Source organism: Pseudophryne corroboree, chromosome 6, assembly GCF_028390025.1.
Source record: "Pseudophryne corroboree isolate aPseCor3 chromosome 6, aPseCor3.hap2, whole genome shotgun sequence".
Taxonomy (NCBI): domain Eukaryota; kingdom Metazoa; phylum Chordata; class Amphibia; order Anura; family Myobatrachidae; genus Pseudophryne; species Pseudophryne corroboree.
Genome location: NC_086449.1, coordinates 752,834,745 through 752,855,899, shown reverse-complemented (window position 1 = coordinate 752,855,899; position 21,155 = coordinate 752,834,745). Strand labels below are relative to the sequence as shown.

Below are 21,155 nucleotides of genomic sequence, written 5' to 3'. Positions count from 1 at the left end.
GTTTGCTGACAGTGTCCACCAGTATACTATATATAGCAGTACGGTAGGCCACTGCTGTACCTACCTCTGTGTCATCATCCATTAAGTATACTACCAATCTACATTCTATACCTGTGGTGCATTTTAGTTTTGCAGTTTGCTGACAGTGTCCACCAGTATACTATATATAGCAGTACGGTAGGCCACTGCTGTACCTACCTGTGTCGTCATCCATTAAGTATACTATCCATCTACATTCTATACCTGTGGTTCATTTTAGTTTTGCAGTTTGCTGACAGTGTCCACCAGTATACTATATATAGCAGTATGGTAGGCCACTGCTGTGTACCTACCTCTGTGTCGTCACTCGTCATCCATTAAGTATACTATCCATCTACATTCTATACCTGTGGTGCATTTTAGTTTTGCAGTTTGCTGACAGTGTCCACCAGTATACTATATATAGCAGTACGGTAGGCCACTGCTGTGTACCTACCTCTGTGTCGTCACTCGTCATCCATTAAGTATACTATCCATCTACATTCTATACCTGTGGTGCATTTTAGTTTTGCAGTTTGCTGACAGCGTCCACCAGTATACTATTTATAGCAGTACGGTAGGCCACTGTGTACCTACCTCTGTGTCGTCACTCGTCATCCATTAAGTATACTATCCATCTACATTCTATACCTGTGGTGCATTTTAGTTTTGCAGTTTGCTGACAGTGTCCACCAGTATACTATATATAGCAGTACGGTAGGCCACTGCTGTACCTACCTCTGTGTCGTCACTCGTCATCCATTAAGTATACTATCCATCTACATTCTATACCTGTGGTGCATTTTAGTTTTGCAGTTTGCTGACAGTGTCCAGCAGTATACTATATATAGCAGTACGGTAGGCCACTGCTGTACCTACCTGTGTCATCATCCATTAAGTATACTATCCATCTACATTCTATACCTGTGGTGTATTTTAGTTTTTGGCAGTTTGCTGACCGTGTCCACCAGTATACTATATATAGCAGTACGGTAGGCCACTGCTGTGTACCTACCTCTGTGTCATCACTCGTCATCCATTAAGTATACTATCCATCTACATTCTATACCTGTGGTGCATTTTAGTTTTGCAGTTTGCTGACAGTGTCCACCAGTATACTATATATAGCAGTACGGTAGGCCACTGCTGTACCTACCTCTGTGTCGTCATCCATTAAGTATACTATCCATCTACATTCTATCCTGTGGTGCATTTTAGTTTTGCGCAGTAAATATAGTAGTAGGCCATTGCTATTGATACTGGCATATAATTCCACACATTAAAAAATGGAGAACAAAAATGTGGAGGTTAAAATAGGGAAAGATCAAGATCCACTTCCACCCCGTGCTGAAGCTGCTGCCACTAGTCATGGCCGAGACGATGAAATGCCATCAACGTCGTCTGCCAAGGCCGATGCCCAATGTCATAGTAGAGAGCATGTAAAATCCAAAACACAAACGTTCAGTAAAATGACCCAAAAATCAAAATTAAAAGCGTCTGAGGAGAAGCGTAAACTTGCCAATATGCCATTTACGACACGGAGTGGCAAGGAACGGCTGAGGCCCTGGCCTATGTTCATGGCTAGTGGTTCAGCTTCACATGAGGATGGAAGCACTCATCCTCTCGCTAGAAAAAAGAAAAGACTTAAGCTGGCAAAAGCACAGCAAAGAACTGTGCGTTCTTCTAAATCACAAATCCCCAAGGAGAGTCCAATTGTGTCGGTTGCGATGCCTGACCTTCCCAACACTGGACGGGAAGAGCTTGCGCCTTCCACCATTTGCACGCCCCCTGCAAGTGCTGGAAGGAGCACCCGCAGTCCAGTTCCTGATAGTCAAATTGAAGATGTCACTGTTGAAGTACACCAGGATGAGGATATGGGTGTTGCTGGCGCTGGGGAGGAAATTGACAAGGAGGATTCTGATGGTGAGGTGGTTTGTTTAAGTCAGGCACCCAGGGAGACACCTGTTGTCCGTGGGAGGAATATGGCCATTGACATGCCTGGTCAAAATACAAAAAAAATCAGCTCTTCGGTGTGGAATTATTTCAACACAAATGCGGACAACAGGTGTCAAGCCGTGTGTTGCCTTTGTCAAGCTGTAATAAGTAGGGGTAAGGACGTTAACCACCTCGGAACTTCCTCCCTTATACGTCACCTGCAGCGCATTCATCATAAGTCAGTGACAAGTTCAAAAACTTTGGGTGACAGCGGAAGCAGTCCACTGACCACTAAATCCCTTCCTCTTGTAACCAAGCTCCTGCAAACCACACCACCAACTCCCTCAGTGTCAATTTCCTCCTTACCCAGGAAAGCCAATAGTCCTGCAGGCCATGTCACTGTCAAGTCTGACGAGTCCTCTCCTGCCTGGGATTCCTCCGATGCATCCTTGAGTGTAACACCTACTGCTGCTGGCGCTGCTGTTGTTGCTGCTGGGAGTCGATCGTCATCCCAGAGGGGAAGTCGGAAGACCACTTGTACTACTTCCAGTGAGCAATTGACTGTCCAACAGTCCTTTGCGAGGAAGATGAAATATCACAGCAGTCATCCTGCTGCAAAGCAGATAACTCAGGCCTTGGCAGCCTGGGCGGTGAGAAACGTGGTTCCGGTATCCATCGTTAATTCAGAGGCAACTATAGACTTGATTGAGGTACTGTGTCCCCGGTACCAAATACCATCTAGGTTCCATTTCTCTAGGCAGGCGATACCGAAAATGTACACAGACCTCAGAAAAAGACTCACCAGTGTCCTAAAAAATGCAGTTGTACCCAATGTGCACTTAACCACGGACATGTGGACAAGTGGAGCAGGGCAGACTCAGGACTATATGACTGTGACAGCCCACTGGGTAGATGTATTGCCTCCCGCAGCAAGAACAGCAGCGGCGGCACCAGTAGCAGCATCTCGCAAACGCCAACTCGTTCCTAGGCAGGCTACGCTTTGTATCACTGCTTTCCAGAATAGGCACACAGCTGACAACCTCTTACGGCAACTAAGGAAGATCATCGCAGAATGGCTTACCCCAATTGGACTCTCCTGGGGATTTGTGACATTGGACAACGCCAGCAATATTGTGCGTGCATTACATCTGGGCAAATTCCATCACGTCCCATGTTTTGCACATACCTTGAATTTGGTGGTGCAGAATTATTTAAAAAACGACAGGGGCGTGCAAGAGATGCTGTCGGTGGCCCGAAGAATTGCGGACCACTTTCGGCATTCAGGCACCGCGTACAGAAGACTGGAGCACCACCAAACATTCCTGAACCTGCCCTGCCATCATCTGAAGCAAGAGGTGGTAATGAGGTGGAATTCAACCCTCTATATGCTTTAGAGGATGGAGGAGCAGCAAAAGGCCATTCAAGCCTATACATCTGGCCACGATATAGGCAAAGGAGGTGGAATGCACCTGACTCAAGCGCAGTGGAGAATGATTTCAACGTTGTGCAAGGTTCTGCAACCCTTTGAACTTGCCACACGTGAAGTCAGTTCAGACACTGCCAGCCTGAGTCAGGTCATTCCCCTCATCAGGCTTTTGCAGAAGAAGCTGGAGACATTGAAGGAGGAGCTAAAACAGAGCGATTCCGCTAGGCATGTGGGACTTGTGGATGGAGCCCTTAATTCGCTTAACCAGGATTCACGGGTGGTCAATCTGTTGAAATCAGAGCACTACATTTTGGCCACCGTGCTCGATCCTAGATTTAAAACCTACGTTGTATCTCTCTTTCCGGCAGACACAAGTCTGCAGAGGTTCAAAGACCTGCTGGTGAGAAAATTGTCAAGTCAAGCGGAACGCGACCTGTCACCATCTCCTCCTTCACATTCTCCCGCAACTGGGGGTGCGAGGAAAAGGCTAAGAATTCCGAGCCCACCCGCTGGCGGTGATGCAGGGCAGTCTGGAGCGAGTGCTGACATCTGGTCCGGACTGAAGGACCTGCCAACAATTACTGACATGTCGTCTACTGTCACTGCATATGATTCTGTCACCATTGAAAGAATGGTGGAGGATTATATGAGTGACCACATCCAAGTAGGCACGTCAGACAGTCCGTACATATACTGGCAGGAAAAAGAGGCAATTTGGAGGCCCTTGCACAAACTGGCTTTATTCTACCTAAGTTGCCCTCCCTCCAGTGTGTACTCCGAAAGAGTGTTTAGTGCAGCCGCTCACCTTGTCAGCAATCGGCGTACGAGGTTACTTCCAGAAAATGTGGAGAAGATGATGTTCATTAAAATGAATTATAATCAATTCCTCCGTGGAGACATTCACCAGCAGCAATTGCCTCCAGAAAGTACACGGGGACCTGAGATGGTGGATTCCAGTGGGGACGAATTAATAGTCTGTGAGGAGGGGGATGTACACAGTGAAAGGGGTGAGGAATCGGAGGATGATGATGAGGTGGACATCTTGCCTCTGTAGAGCCAGTTTGTGCAAGAAGAGATTGATTGCTTCTTTTTTGGTGGGGGCCCAAACCAACCAGTCATTTCAGTCACAGTCGTGTGGCAGACCCTGTCACTGAAATGATGGGTTCGTTAAAGTGTGCATGTCCTGTTTATACAACATAAGGGTGGGTGGGAGGGCCCAAGGACAATTCCATCTTGCACCTCTTTTTTCTTTAATTTTTCTTTGCATCATGTGCTGTTTGGGGACTATTTTTTTGAAGTGCCATCCTGCCTGACACTGCAGTGCCACTCCTAGATGGGCCAGGTGTTTGTGTCGGCCACTTGTGTCGCTTAGCTTAGTCACACAGCGACCTTGGTGCGCCTCTTTTTTTCTTTGCATCATGTGCTGTTTGGGGACAATTTTTTGAAGGGCCATCCTGCCTGACACTGCAGTGCCACTCCTAGATGGGCCAGGTGTTTGTGTCGGCCACTTGTGTCGCTTAGCTTAGTCACACAGCGACCTTGGTGCGCCTCTTTTTTTCTTTGCATCATGTGCTGTTTGGGGACAATTTTTTTGAAGGGCCATCCTGCCTGACACTGCAGTGCCACTCCTAGATGGGCCAGGTGTTTGTGTCGGCCACTTGTGTAGCTTAGCTTAGTCACACAGCGACCTTGGTGCGCCTCTTTTTTTCTTTGCATCATGTGCTGTTTGGGGACAATTTTTTTGAAGGGCCATCCTGCCTGACACTGCAGTGCCACTCCTAGATGGGCCAGGTGTTTGTGTCGGCCACTTGTGTCGCTTAGCTTAGCCATCCAGCGACCTCGGTGCAAATTTTAGGACTAAAAATAATATTGTGAGGTGTGAGGTGTTCAGAATAGACTGGAAATGAGTGGAAATTATGGTTATTGAGGTTAATAATACTATGGGATCAAAATGACCCCCAAATTCTATGATTTAAGCTGTTTTTTAGGGGTTTTTTTTAAAAAAACACCCGAATCCAAAACACACCCGAATGCGACAAAAAAATTTCGGTGAGGTTTTGCCAAAACGCGTCCGAATCCAAAACACGCCCGTGGAACCGAACCCAAAACCAAAACACAAAACCCGAAAAATTTTCGGTGCACATCACTAGTTTAAACCAGGACATCAGAGTAGGTACTGTCCTCTTAGAGAAAAGCAGGAGCATTCTATACACCAATCCTAGGTGCATGGACTTAATCACAATGGAATGAAGCCAACATTTTCAAGAGATTATTTTTAAATGTTCTTTATAGTGGTCAGTTCATTTATAAACTGTAACGCAGTAGGAGACTGCTAACACAAAACAGGTTCCTTGCAAAGTGCAAAGAGAAAATATTGGGAATAGCATCAGGTAATAATAATATATAACAAGGAGTGACAGAAATGGCCGCAGTGTGTTTGTTTTGATGTTTTAGAAATTGTTATTTTTTTATTTATTTCCTTTTAGTGGCCTGTGTTTTGCTGACATCTGGTGGAGAATTGTAGAATTGCATACATGTTTAACCTTTGGTAGCAATGTGTAAGTAATATGTGCAATTAATATGTTCTAACCAATAAATAAAAACACTTACATTAGGAAGAGGTATATATTATTACTGGACATATACAGTATATAAGCCCCATTTGCTTATATTTTGGTATTGGGTCCCTCTTAGTGCGTTGCTTGTAGCAAACTTGGGTCAACCAGCTCTCTCACTTTAAGATCCTGATGGATAAAGTAGTCCAACCGGGGTCCTGTACATGAAGGTTAGACACCTCTTAGATGCAATGCAGATGCAGCAAGCACCAGGCTTTGCTTTCTGGTCAGATGTAGCAAAATAAAACACTTGACTCAAGAACTATAGAATATATATAAAAATCTCAGAATCTGCTAATTGTTGTTTTTTTGTGATTGTGGATGTATACATCCACAATCACAAAAAAAAAAAACAATTAGCAGATTCTGAGATTTTTTTTCTCAAATTTAAAGATTCCCCAATCCCCCAATCTGCTCCCACACATTACATTACATTACATCTATCCAGAATGCAGCCGCAAGGAGATGGGTCACACACGCGCACTGCTGCCAGTGCGCATGTGCAGACCAGATGGACGTGGCCGCTGTGTCCAGACGTGCGGCTATGTCCATCTCTGAATCGTCCCCATTATTCAGTGAGTTGCAGATCATTTTCAGCAAATACAGATCTGCCAATCTTGAAAGGCTGATCAGTTTACTAGAAACAGTCTGCAAATCTGCTGATTGTTACCATACACCAGCAATCTACAGCCCCAATTGATCTATGAAATCCAACATGTTGGACAACCTGATTTACCAATCCTAATCGATTTTTGGTTTGAATCCGAGATCTGTGAACGCCATACATTGCAGATTTATTTGCACACTCATCTGCAAAATGGCAAATTGCCCCAATTGATTGCTGATGTATGGCGACCTTAACTCTGCTTGTAGACTACACCTGCTGACTATGGATGTATGGCGACCTTAACTCTGCTTGTAGACTACACCTGCTGACTATGGAAACAAGGCTTTCCATAACTGATGACACATACAGTAGAAGCTGATGCAGACACCTCTATGGAAACAAGGCTTTCTATATCTGCTGACACAAACAGTAGAAGCTGATGCAAACACCTCTATGGAAACAAGGCTTTCCATACCTGCTGACACATACAGTAGAAGCTGATGCAGACACCTCTATGGAATCAAGGCTTTCCATATCTGCCGACACATACAGTAGAAGCTGATGCAGACACCTCTATGGAAACAAGGCTTTAAATATCTGCTGACACATACAGTAGAAGCTGATGCAGACACCTCTATGGAATCAAGGCTTTCCATATCTGCTGACACATACAGTAGAAGCTGATGCAGACACCTCTATGGAAACAAGGCTTTAAATATCTGCTGACACATACAGTAGAAGCTGATGCAGACACCTCTATGGAATCAAGGCTTTCCATATCTGCTGACACATACAGTAGCAGCTGATGCATACACCTCTATGGAAACAAGGCTTTCCATATCTGCTGACACATACAGTAGAAGCTGATGCAGACACCTCTATGGAAACAAGGCTTTCCATACCTGCTGACACATACAGCAACAGCTGATACAGACACCTATTTGTGAAGCATAACTTGCAAGAACAAGCAATGCATATGAAAAGGAACGCGCACAAGTCTCACATGGGGCAGGATGCAGCAAAGCTAAAACTGCGGCCAAGCATCTAAAAATACAGTTTCCAGAGGTTTGGTCGCTTTTCTCATACGCACTAAACTCGGAATGTGATACATTCCGGAGCTTGGAGGTGGTAGGCAATGCCATCTGTAGATGGTGTTACCCTGTAGAAGCCTATGGGCCTTTTTTATGTTTCACTTACAGAGGCCCATGCACTTGAACCCCCCCCCCCCCCCTCTCCCCCCTCTGCATCTCTGCTGACTGTAACGTGTTTTATAAATGCACTTTGTTTGTTACTTGTTGCTTCCATTCAGGCTTCTGGAACTGAGATCCATGAAATATTTTATCCTGTGTGCTGTTTGCCAGTTGAAATCTGGGCTCATATCAAAGCACTGTGTTGAGCCAAGGTTACTTGTACCACCAAGATTGTGGATTTAAATACCTAAATTGGCCACAGAGTCCCTTTTAATAGTGAATAAAACTCATGGAACTTGAGCCTGTTTGAGTCTTTTATTCTGCTGGTTAATGTTATTCCTTTCATCCAGGGCAGATGCCACTTCATTTGGCATCAGAGCTCTTGTTTGTTTGCTGTTAGCATATCAGGTCTTTCAATACTAATTTGAGTTAGTCTACCTGATTAATTATATGACCACGTCCAGTGCCAAGGCCAATCTATTTCACATTTTAATCTTTGCTAATGGGTGTGTGTACATGTCTGCCCTCATGTGCGCAGCTTATGGTATCTTCAGCGTTGAGGCGCCACTCTGCCTGTCTGCCAGTCTTTCGTAGACTCTGCAACTGGAAGTTTAATTAAAAGTGTTCATACACAGATGTTGCTGCCTCCGTACAGCCCATTTGTGTATTAAATTAAAATGAAGGATTATGGGTTTCTCCAGCCTCAGATAAAAATAAGTTATTGGTTTGAACATGTCGTCTTGTAAAGTTGGGGGGAAACGTGGCTTTAGATTTTAGCCTCATTCTCTGTTTTTTAGCCATGTGTATACATCATGCTGCAGAATTGTTGTATTCATTACACAAAGCTGATCTATGGAGAGAACTGCATTTAATGCATAGACAGCAGCAGAGCTGACTCATATCCCTCCCAACGTGATGCATAATAAACAACTTTATATGATAATATAAAAACAATGCTGGAAAACACAAAAGTGAGGCATTTAGTAATTGTTGGAAAAGGGTATGCAGAAAACAATGTGTTAAAGGCATTTGATGGTTGGAATGCCTCCTGTGGTGAGTGTACTCCCCTCTCTGTGACAGAATAAATATATATATATACAGTTGTGCCCATAAGTTTACATACCCTAGCAGAATTTGTGATTTTCTGGCCATTTGTCAGAGAATATGAATGATAACTCATAAACTTTTCTTTCACTCATGGTTAGTGGTTGGGTGAAGCCATTTATTGTCAAACAACTGTGTTTACTCTTTTTAAATCATAATGACAACAGAAACTACCCAAATGACCCGGATCAAAAGTTTACATACCCTGGAGATTTTGGCCTGATAACATGCACACAAGTTGACACAAATGGGTTTGAATGGCTACTAAAGGTAACCATCCTCATCTGTGATCTGTTTGCTTGTAGTGTGTGTGTGTGTGTGTGTGTGTGTGTGTGTGTGTGTGTGTGTGTGTGTGTGTGTGTGTGTGTGTGTGTGTGTGTGAAAGGTCAGTGAGTTTATGGACTCCTGAAAGACCCTTGCATCTTTCATCCAGTGCTGCACTGACGTGTCTGGATTCTGAGTCATGGGGAAAGCAAAAGAATTGTCAAAGGATCTGCGGGAAAAGGTAATTGAACTGTATAAAACAGGAAAGGGATATAAAAAAGATATCCAAGCAATTGAGAATGCCAATCAGCAGTGTTCAAACTCTAATTAGGAAGTGGAAAATTAGGGATTCTGTGGAAACCAAATCAGTCAGGCAGACCAACAAAAATTTCAGCCACAACTGCCAGGAAAATTGTTCGGGATGCAAAGAAAAATCCACAAATAACTTCAGCTGAAATACAGGACTCTCTGAAAAAAAGTGGTGTGGTTGTTTCAAGATGCATAATAAGGAGGCATTTGAAGAAAAATGGGCTGCATGGTCGAGTTGCCAGAAGAAAGCCATTACTACGCAAATTCCACAAAGCATCCCGCTTACAATACTCCAAACAGCACAGAGACTAGCCTCAAAACTTCTGGAACAAAGTCATTTGGAGTGATGAGACCAAAATTGAACTTTTTGGCCACAACCATAAACGTTACATTTGGAGAGGAGTCAACAAGGCCTATGATGAAAGGTACACCATTCCTACTGTGAAACACGGAGGTGGATTGCTGATGTTTTGGGGATGTGTGAGCTACAAAGGCACTGGAAACTTGGTCAAAATTGATGGCAAGATGAATGCAGCATGTTATCAGAAAATACTGGAGGAAAATTTGCACTCATCAGCCCGGAAGCTGTGCATGGGACGTACTTGGACATTCCAACATGATCCAAAACACAAGGCCAAGTCGACCTGTCATTGGCTACAGCAGAATAAAGTGAAGGTTCTGGAGTGGCCATCTCAGTCTCCTGACCTCAATATCATTGAGCCACTCTGGGGAGATCTCAAACGTGCAGTTCATGCAAGGCAGCCCAAGAATTTACAGGATCTGGTGGCTTTTTGCCAAGAAGAATGGGCAGCTTTACCATCTGAGAAAATAAAGAGCCTCATCCACAACTACCACAAAAGACTTCAAGCTCTCATTGATGTTAAAGGGGGCAATACACGGTATTAAGAACTGGGATATGTAAACTTTTGATCAGGGTCATTTGGGTAGTTTCTGTTGTCATTATGATTTAAAAAGAGTAAACACAGTTGTTTGACAATAAATTGCATCACCCAACCACTAACCATGAGTGATAGAAAAGTTTGTGAGTTATCATTCATATTCTCTGACAAATGGCCAGAAAATCACAAATTCTGCTAGTGTATGTAAACTTATGAGCACTACTGCACTCTGGGGCTGCAAAATTATTCCTGCAGCACTATCTGGGGAATGCAGCTTTCAGGCAGGATATGCCTCATTCAAAGAAAGTTCTATAGTCGCAAAGGGGGGAGGGGGGGAGGTATTAATTACCCAGGCCTAGGTCTAATGGAGGGGCCCAGTTGGGGCCCAGGTCTTCCACCCCATTTACCTAGCAGCAGCAGCTACAGCTCTTTTCCTCCTCAGCCTATCACACACCGCTGTGTGCTGGAGTGCAGTGTGGCCAGGGAGGCACTTAAAATACTATTTTTTCTTTTTTTTTTCTAAGGGTGCATGACCACACACCCTGCGATTAGGCCACCCCACCCTCCACCCCGAAAAGTACCTGGGCCCAGACAGGCTCTCTACTGCCCTGCCTTTATTAGTAGGGATATGCATATAAGGATATAAAGTGAGACAACAATTACTTATTTGTAATTTCTTTCACACAGACAGATATCATATATTCTTGCCTCCCATCTGTGCCTCTTCATGAACGTACTAAGAGCAAGGATAGAAGCTGTCCGCCTACCAAAAAAAAAACCTATGCATTGCCGCATGCACCTCATGCCCTCTCTAGCCAAATTATGTAAACCCAGACATATTATGCCACCCCTAGACACAACATACTATCCACATGTCTGTGCTCTTCCTGAGCAGACATTCACTGATATTACTAATGTAACTCAAGTGGAAACTTGATGTCATTACATACCTGAGTCCCAACAAGACCCTCTCCAGGAGGGACAGAATGCTCTGTTCCTGGGCTTCCCACCACAGGTGATGGCAATAATTAATTAAGAGGGAAGTCCAGGAGTAGAGCATTCTGTCCCTCCTGGAGAGGTCATGTTGGGAGGTATGCATTATGCTACCACATAATGAAATAACTTCAGATATTTGAAATAGAATTTAGGCCTGAAATTGCCCCTTGATAACTCAAAAACACACTGTTGTTCTATTTTGAAATATTGGTTGTGAATAACTAATGTTCATTATTAACAGCTAGAATGATAGAAACAATCACTACAGCCTACAGTTGTTTGGTTACATGTCGCTAAGTAACAGTTTGTTTGTTTGTTTGTGAGTAATTAACAGGAGATATCAGGCAAATGTCTTTTTTTCGAGTTGTATGGAATATAATAATTGTACTTAAGTTAAATATTATTTTAGTGAAGTTTTACTTTAATTTTTGTGTTCAACTAATCAGACTGCCGACAGATTGGTAAAGCCCTGTGAAGATTCTAATGCTTTGATTGGCGGCATGTCACTCTAGCCCTGCAGACATAAATTCCGTATGCATGTGTACAGACTAATTAAAAATCCACATGTCCAAGATTAGTGGTTTGAACTCAGGGGGTCAATCAGGTTTCGGCAAACCAAAAAAAGCACACTAATGGGCAAAATAATGTTACACTGCAGGTGGGGGCAGATGTAACATGTGCAGAGATTTAGATTTGGGTGGGTTATATTGTTTCTGTGCAGGGTAAATACCTGCTGCTTTATTTTTACACTGCAATTTAGATTTCAGTTTAAACACACCCCACCCAAATCTAACTTTCACTGCAGGTGTTACATCTGCCCCACCTGCAGTGCACATGGGGGGTAATTCCAAGTTGATCGCAGCAGGAAATTTTTTAGCAGTTGGGCAAAACTATGTGCACTGCAGGGGAGGCAGATATAACATGTGCAGAGAGAGTTAGATTTGGGTGGGTTATTTTGTTTCTGTGCAGGGTAAATACTGGCTGATTTATTTTTACACTGCAATTTAGATTACAGTTTGAACACACCCCACCCAAATCTAACTCTCTCTGCACATGTTATATCTGCCCCTCCTGCAGTGCACATGGGGGGTCATTCCGAGTTGTTCGCTTGCAAGCTGCTTTTAGCAGCTTTGCACACGCTAAGCCGCCGCCTACTGGGAGTGAATCTTAGCTTATCAAAATTGCGAACGAAAGATTAGCAGAATTGTGAATAGACACTTTTTAGCAGTTTCTGAGTAGCTCCACACTTACTCGGCAACTGCGATCAGTTCAGTCAGTTTCGTTCCTGGTTTGACGTCACAAACACTCTCAGCGTTCGCCCAGACACTCCCCCGTTTCTCCAGCCACTCCCGCGTTTTTCCCAGAAACGGCAGCGTTTTTTCACACACTCCCATAAAACGGCCAGTTTCCGCCCAGAAACACCCACTTCCTGTCAATCACATTACGATCACCAGAACGAAGAAAAAACCTCGTAATGCCGTGAGTAAAATACCTAACTGCATAGCAAATTTACTTGGCGCAGTCGCACTGCGGACATTGCGCATGCGCATTAGCGACTAATCGCTCCGTTGCGAGAAAAAAATAACGAGCGAACAACTCGAAATGACCCCCATGGTTTTGCCCAACTGCTAAAAAATTTCCTGCTGCGATCAACTTGGAATTACCCCCATGGTTTTGCCCATTAGTGTGCTTTTTGGTTTGCTAACAAACCTGAATAACCCCCTTTGTGTGTAATTCTAGCATTGGTGAATGTGACACTCATGTTTTATAATGTACATCACGCCAATAAAAATATTTGTATAGATTGGAAGCCTGAAAGTGGAGCTAGATTTAGGAATCAGAGCAGCTAGGCCAGATTTGGTCACAGAACAATAACCAGACATCATCTTAGTGGGCCACGCTGAAGCAAAGCTTTGTAAATTATTGCTATTTAAATAAACACTAACTATAAATGTTTCCTTGAAACAAAGCTTGCCTTTTTGTATAACCTCATTAGAGCGCTGTTAATGGCCCTAATAATCTGTTAGCATTATGAATCCAATCGATTGCTTGAGTCAGATGGACACATTGAAGGTCCACGTTGAAACTCTTGTGTGTCTGTTTATAAACACTTCATGGCATGGATATATGAAAATTCTGTGTCAGATATGATGACAGTTATATTTCTGTGGATCAGGCAAACTCCTGCCTTGTGCATCAGCTGCAGACTTCCTCCACTACAGAAGCTGAGAATCATGGAAATATGCAAATGGTTATATGTATTCATGAGCTATAACGAGGTAATAATATGTGTTCTATACCGGTCAGAGGAAACATTAATAATATGTGTATGGACCATGAACTTTTATGCTGAATCTGGGACATTAATAGCACCAATTCCAGCACGTAGCGGCAGTGAATACAAATCAGATTATGTGCTAAATTAGAACATGTCTCCCAACAGCTCACATCTACTATCTGGGGTGTGTGTGTGTGTGTGTGTGTGTGTGTGTGTGTGTGTGTGTGTGTGTAACAGGGTTTTTCCCGCATCCTGCATATAGCTCTTTAAAGGGAAATGTATCAAACGTTCTAAAAAGCGGAAAAGTTGCCCATAGCTGCTTCCTATAATGTTATAGAATGTACTGGATAAATGCTTGCTACAAACTGATCGGTCGGTTTCTATGGGCAACCTCTCCACTCTTTAGAAGGTTTGATACATTTCCCCCTATGGCACATGGTCTTGCCTTACAGCTGTTGGGAGGCATGTTGTGTAGGGGACAGAAGACATGCACTAACAATATATAATCTGGTGTGCTATAGAAGATCTACAGTGTCTAGGCTGACTGTCAGTAGGTTGACATCAAATGGCCAACATGCATGAAGTTGACAGGAACAAAAGGTCTACAGATAAAAGGACGACAGAGGTTAAGGTCAACTAGTACAAAAGGTTGACAGTATGAAAAGGTCATCATGACACAGTTTTTTGGATTACATCTTGTATGTTTGTCAAATGTAACCGGTGACCATCGTTAGAAACGTATACACTCACGGTCTTCTTTCACTTGCAACGATTCTGGCAATGTGGCTCGATGAACTCGACACAGATTGCTATTCCCAATCGTAGTCCACGTGGATAGTAAATCAAGCAATAGTTGGGAAAATATGTTACAAAACCCCAAAACATATTAATCAATTGTGTATTGACCACTGTAGTGTCAATCTATGAACCTGTCAACCTGAAGCACTGTCAATGTTTCATCTGTTGACCTTTTGTAACTGTCAACCTAATGCATGTCAACCATATGGTGTCGACCTAGACACTATCTATCCTCCATATACCATATAATAATAGACAACAGTTTAATTGCCATACAGTACTGTAGGTGTAGAGCAGGCATGGGTAATCTTCAGCTGTTGTGGAACTACAAATTCCTGCATGGTCTGAGCCAGAGGTCAATCCAGTTTTTAAAGGGCTTTATATTCTCCACAACCCAACTGTCCCAAATTACTGATGCCCTGCAGTCCCGAGAGTGATACATATACGGTAGCATGTCACACTGAGTGATGTTTGAAATTGAGAAGTGCAGAGTCTTTGTATCGGCAGCCGCACATCCGTCCAGGAGGACCCGCCGCCAGCAGCTCTCTGCCACCGCAGCCGCACCAACCAGCAGCATGGCAACCCCCGGGAGCACCAGCCGGAGGTAAGGCTCCGGAGCCTGACAGTACTCCCCTTTTTAGGGTGGGCTTCGAACACCCTTGTGCTTTCATCGGGTTCTTGGTATGAAAGGCCTGGACTAATCTTGGAGCGTGGACATCCTCTTCAGAAACCCAGGTCCATATCCCTTCCAATCAATAAGGTATTGGAGACAACCATATCTTTTACAACAGTCAAGGATCCTATGAACTTCAAATTCTTCTCCTTGAGCAGCTTGCACCTTGGGAGGTCTAGGGAGCGCAGCCCAAAAACGGTTAAGTATGAGAGGCTTCAGTAAGGAGATGTGAAATGCATTTGGGATTTTCAAGTATGGAGGCAACGTAACCTTGTATGCTACTGGATTCAATACTTTTTCAATAGTATATGGTCCAATGAATCTGGGGGCAAATTTCTTGGAAGGGACTTTGATTCTTAAGTTTCGAGTAGAAACCCAGACTTGATCCCCCACTTTGAGATTAGGGACAGCTTTCCGTTTCCGATCTGCAAACAATTTGTATTTATTAGATGATTTAAGCAAAGCCTCATGAACTTGTCTCCACATCTTAGTGAATTGCTGAAGGGCTAACTCTGCGGCAGGTACTTCGAGAGCTGGAAGAGATTGAAAAACAGGAACACGTGGATGAAGTCCATATTCAAATAAAAGGGTGTGGAATGGGTAGCGGAATGGTAAAGATTATTATGAGCATATTCCGCAAATGGAAGTCCAGCCAATCATCCTAAGAAGAAGACATGAAGAGTCGTAGGAAAGTCTCTAAGTCTTGGTTCACTCGCTCAGTCTGGCCATCCGATTGGGGATGGTATGCAGAGGAGAAACTTAATTTCATTCCAAGGGCTGAACTCAGTGCTCTCCAGAATTTAGCCACAAATTGAGGCCCTCGATCAGAAACTATCTCTTGTGGAAGTCCATGTAACCGGAAGATGTCTGATATGAACAATTTCGATAGCTGTGGAGCAGTTGGAAGAGCAGTGAGTGGGACAAAGTGTGCCATCTTGGAAAATCGGTCCACAATGACCCAAATGGTGTTTTGTACTCTGGAGACAGGCAGTTATAAAATCCATGGAGATGTGTGTCCAGGGTTTTTGTGGAACCAATAGCGGATGAAGAAGACCAGATGGTAATCCTCTTAGATCTTTATGTTGGGCGCACTTTGGGCAGGCAGCTATGAATTCCAAAACATCCGACTTCGGGTGAGGCCACCAATAAGAGCGTTGGATGAACTTAAGAGTCTTGACCCATACAAGGTGAGGTATGAGCCCATGTGAGCAGTCTTTTTCTGAGTTTTGGTGCAACAAAGGTTCTTCCCAGTGGAGGAAGTGAAGTAGTACAAGTTGCAGCAAAGTAAGCAGGATCTAGGATGAATTGTCTGTCCGGAAGATCTGTGGACTCATCTGAATTCAATGAACGAGAAAGTGCATCTGCTTTCTGATTAAGAGACCCTGGACGATAACTGAGCTTGAAAGAAAAACGGTAGAAGAAGATTGCCCACCTGGCTTGCCATGGGTTTAAACATCGGGCAGTCTGAAGATATAAAAGATTTTTGTGATCTGTGGTTACAGAGATTGGGTGCTGAGCTCCTTCCAGCAAGTAACTCCACTCTTCAAAAGCAAGTTTTATGGCAAGCAATTCTTGTTCCCCAATGGCGTAGCTTTGTTTTGCCGGAGAGAATCTTTGGGAATATTAAGCACAAGGATGAGCTTTCTGATCCTCGAAGAACTGGGATAAGATGACCCCCACTCCTGCTGAAGAAGCATCCACCTCTACCTGAAAAGGACGACTGAGATCAGGTTGCCGAAGAATAGGAGCTGACATGAAAGCCTCTTTCAGAAACGAAAAGGCTTTTAGTGCCTCAGGTGGCCAAGCTGCAGAATTAGACACTTTTCTTGTTAGTGCTGTAATCGGAGCAATGATGGAGGAGTAATCTTTAATGAACTTCCTATAGAAATTGGCGAAGCCCAAAAAACGCTGGATTCTCTTCAGAGTGGTAGGAAGGGTCCAATCTCTGATTGCTTGGGTTTTGGCAGGATCCATCTGTAATTCCCTTTCAGAAATGATGTAACCTAAGAAGGGGATGGAGGACACCTCAAACGTGCACTTCTCCAGTTTACAAAAGAGTCGATTTTCCCTTAGAAAGTCTCAAGACTTCTCTGACCTGTTCCCGATGGACCTTCAGATATTTGGAAAATATTAGAATATCGTCCAGATACACAACTAGGCACTTATAGAGGAGATCTCGAAATAATTCATTGACATAATCCTGGAAGACTGCTGGAGCATTGCATAAGCCAAAGGGCATCACCAGATATTCGTAATGCCCGTCATGAGTATTGAACGCAGTCTTCCACTCGTCTCCTGTGCGAATGCGTATAAGGTTATAAGCTCCACGCAGGTCCAATTTGGTGAAAATGGTAGCCCCCTTTACTCAGACAAATAGTTTGGGAATCGAGGGCAAGGGATATCTGTTCTTAACTGTAAATTCGTTGAGGCCCCGGTAGTCGATGCAAGGCCGTAGGCCCCCATCCTTCTTCTTAACAAAAGAAAAACCCCACCCCGGCTGGAGTAGAGGAAGGGCGAAGGAACCCTTTGGCCAAATTCTCCTGTATATACTCAGACATCGCTTGGGTTTCCGGGAGAGATAAAGGGTATGTTCGGCCTCGGGAGGTGTTTTACCAGGCAGTAAATCGATAGGACAGTCCCAACTTCGGTAGGGAGGCAAGGTATCCGCCCCCTGCTTACTGAAGACGTCTAGAAAGGGCTGATAGGCATCTGGGAGATCAGTGGAGTGTAGGGTAAGGAGTGGCTTGACGGTGGATAAACAGCTTTGAGAACACAATTCCCCCCAAGCGAGTACATCCGTAGTTTGCCAATCCAAGCGGGGGTTGTGCTCCTGTAACCATGGGAATCCTAGGATTATTTTTTGAGAGGCTTTGGGAATTACCAGGAAAGAGATAGCTCCAGAATACCAACTTTCATCTTCAGAGGAACCATACGGTGGGTGATGATCCCTTCAGGAATGTAACTTCCATCAACCGCGGTGATAGAAATAGCTCGCTCCAAACGAATGGTTGGTATTTCAGACTGTCGGACTAAGGCGAAAGTAATTAAACTTTCTGCAGCTCCAGAATCCAAATGTGCTGCAACATGAAGGGGGATAGAGGAAAGTTTCAGACATACAGCCAACAGTGATTCCTTCCTGGTAAATTGGTTGGGGAATGCTCCTAGCTTAACCTCTCCTGCGTAAGCTAGGAGTGGGAGTTTCCCGGTCGCTGAATACAAGACTTAACGAAGTGGTCGGCCGCCCCACAATACATGCAGAGGTTGCCCTGTCTGCGTCTTTGACATTCCTCATTGGTGAGATGAGAGCGGTTGACCTGCATGGGTTCTTCAATAGACGGTGAGGATGGTCTAGGAGTGGGACAGGCCCGAGGTTTGGGTCGCTAGAACCTTGATCTCTCAAGACAACGCTCCTTGTATCTTAGATCAATCTTGTTACATAAAGAAATTAGCTGATCGAGCTTAGCTGGCACATCCTGAGTGGCCAGGCCATCTTTAATTTTGTTGGAGAGACCGTTCCAAAAGGTGGCAATGAGAGCCTCTTCATTCCAGCCCACTTCAGAAGACAGAGTACGGAATTGGATCATGTACTGGGCAACGGAACGGGTTCCCTGACGCAGCCGCTGAATCTCCAAAGAGGCAGAGGTGGTCCGGCCTGGCTCGTCAAAGATTTTACGAAAGGTTGCCACGAATTCCGGATAATGATGTATGCGATTTTGGTCCGATCAGATGGAAAGTTATCTGACTGAAGCTCAAACTGGATCTCGCATTGATTGAGGAACCCTCGGCATTGCTTTGGAATACCGTCAAATTTGCTGGGTGGCTGGGATCGACACAGGAGGAATAGGTGCTGGCGGATTGGAAGCTGGAGCCGGAGTCCGAGATTTGGATATGGCTGTGTGAAGAGAATCCAAACGAGTGGACATATAATGCATGAACTGTACAATCTGTGCCTGCATGGCCTCCTGTTTATTTAAACGAGTCAGAATATTCACAGAGGCATCGCCCCTGGTAGCCTGCTCACTTGCTGGATCCATTGGGCCAGTGCTTACTGTCACGCTCGGCGTAAGTTGGGATTCCGACAACCGAGTTTTGGCTGAAGGGACAGCTACCTGTGAGGAGAGTAAACGAGGTGGCTGAATGTAATTCCTTCTCATGGGGTGGAGGCCAAACTAATTGTTAACGTTGGCCGGAGGGCGTAAAGGAAAAGGAGGACTACGTAGGAAGTGTCAAAGTTGAAAAATATTGCAGTACATACATTACGTACAAACTACACACAGATGGCCTCCGTGCGCGTACTTGCTCTGCCGTACGTGCGCATATTCGCAATTTGCGTATGGTCGCTCCCGCAGACCTGCGTATTAGCGCATGGTATGAGTATTTACGGTACAGTTTGTGAACGCATGGAAAAGCCATCAAAACACATTACATATTTAATCCAAATAGTGCACATTTTACACATAGCCTCCCTGCACTACAGCAGCAAGTTACAGCAGTTTAAATGGTTTCAGAACAAAGGGATTTACCTTTACAGGATAGTAGGGGACAGAACAAGGTTATAAGGTGGTGTTTGGTATCCAGCTGTAGGGTATTTTAAGGGTAACTTTCCGGTGTTTGTTTGAGGAAGATCGCATGTTCCTGCGGATAGTTATGTGCAGGAGCAGAATATAGATATAAACTGTATTTACTGTACATTATGTATGCGGTGGGAATCCAGAGGAGACCACCCACAAGAGCAGTTGGAACAGACATCGCCTACCTATTCAAACCGACCTATGACCTCTCCTGTACTGTAAATGACCATCCCTGTGTCCAATGGACAAAGAGATTACAGTATCCATTGTGTTATGTTTTGGATGAATTGCATAAAGAGAGCCTGCAGCAGGCCTGGTCAGACACAAGACTCACAAAGTTATCTATTAGATGACCGAGGACCGGACCGGGTAGCGCGGCGAGTCCAATCACGTATGTACCATTGAATGTAGCCATTATTCTGTTGTATTGTATTGTTTATATTGTAACCCCCTTTCAGCAATAATACGCTGTGGTGTCGGAACCCAGTGGCTTAACTAGACTGGTGTCGTGTCTTTCTTTCCCTGCTAAGGTTTAAAGTGTAATAGCATTGCACTGCATTGCTGCATAAGGTTTAAAGTGTATTCATTGGGTGTGTACGCGCTGTGTGTACTTTGTACCGTCAGCGCGGCGTTTGTACGCAAAGTCCGTACGCGGTACGGGACTCTGTACGCTAACAGCGTAAAAGGTGCGTAGAGTGTGTATTAAGTTTAGCGGCCGCAGCGGCTCCATGGTAAAGTGTATTTAAAGTGTGTATAAGGTATAGCTTTTCATTCCTGTATATAAATCAGCATTCTCAGAAGGTAACTGTAGTTTTAATGAATAACAGGCTGTACACGAATATTGGAGAAATTGACGAAAATGGAAGAATTAGATTCTATGGTTAAATGACTTGAAGAGTGAAGCTGAAGAACTCCGGTAAAGAAGAACTGGAGACTGTGATTAAAAGACGAGGCTGAAGAACTTGGACTTTGAAGAAATGAAGACGTCTGCGAGAACTGCTTTTAGCACCTGGAGCTCCTCTATGACCCCGTGAGTGCTTCCACGAGTGGCGACGGACTTAGACAGCAGGACTGCAGCAGCGTTTAGGTAACCAATAGATGAGAGCAACCAGGACCAGGGCACCAGAAGTAACCTGGGAGCACAGAGCTGGAGAACCTTTCACAAGGAGGTAACTTGAAGCACTGGCAATCTCCCTCTGGGCCAGCCCCCTTTTGTAAGGGGAGAACACGCAGGATTGGCTGGACACAATATGGTAACTTAATTGGTAATGCTCTGGTCTCCAACATGGCTGCCCCTAGCACAGGAGACATGCTCAGCTGTTAGCCCACAGCTTTAGCCAGCTTCTGGCTCTGACACACTATACTGTGTCACACTAGAGGACCTTACCGCAGCGATCCCCGCCGCAGCGCCCGGCTCTCCAGACCCCGGCCCTCAGCAGCCGCACATCCGTCTAGGAGGACCCGCCACCAGC

General features: G+C 44.5%; 1 long non-coding RNA gene across 1 annotated transcript in view; it reads right to left on the bottom strand.

Moving 5' to 3' along the window:
* LOC134935662 (uncharacterized) overlaps positions 1-11,367 on the bottom strand; it is a 141,289-nt gene extending 129,922 nt beyond the window's left edge. Inside the window, exons 1-2 of the long non-coding RNA XR_010180321.1 lie at positions 11,318-11,367; positions 5,990-6,152 (exon numbers count right to left, since the gene is read on the bottom strand). This is a non-coding gene — a long non-coding RNA (uncharacterized LOC134935662). The remainder of the gene's footprint in view (positions 1-5,989; positions 6,153-11,317) is intronic.
* Positions 11,368-21,155: the final 9,788 nt, after the last annotated feature.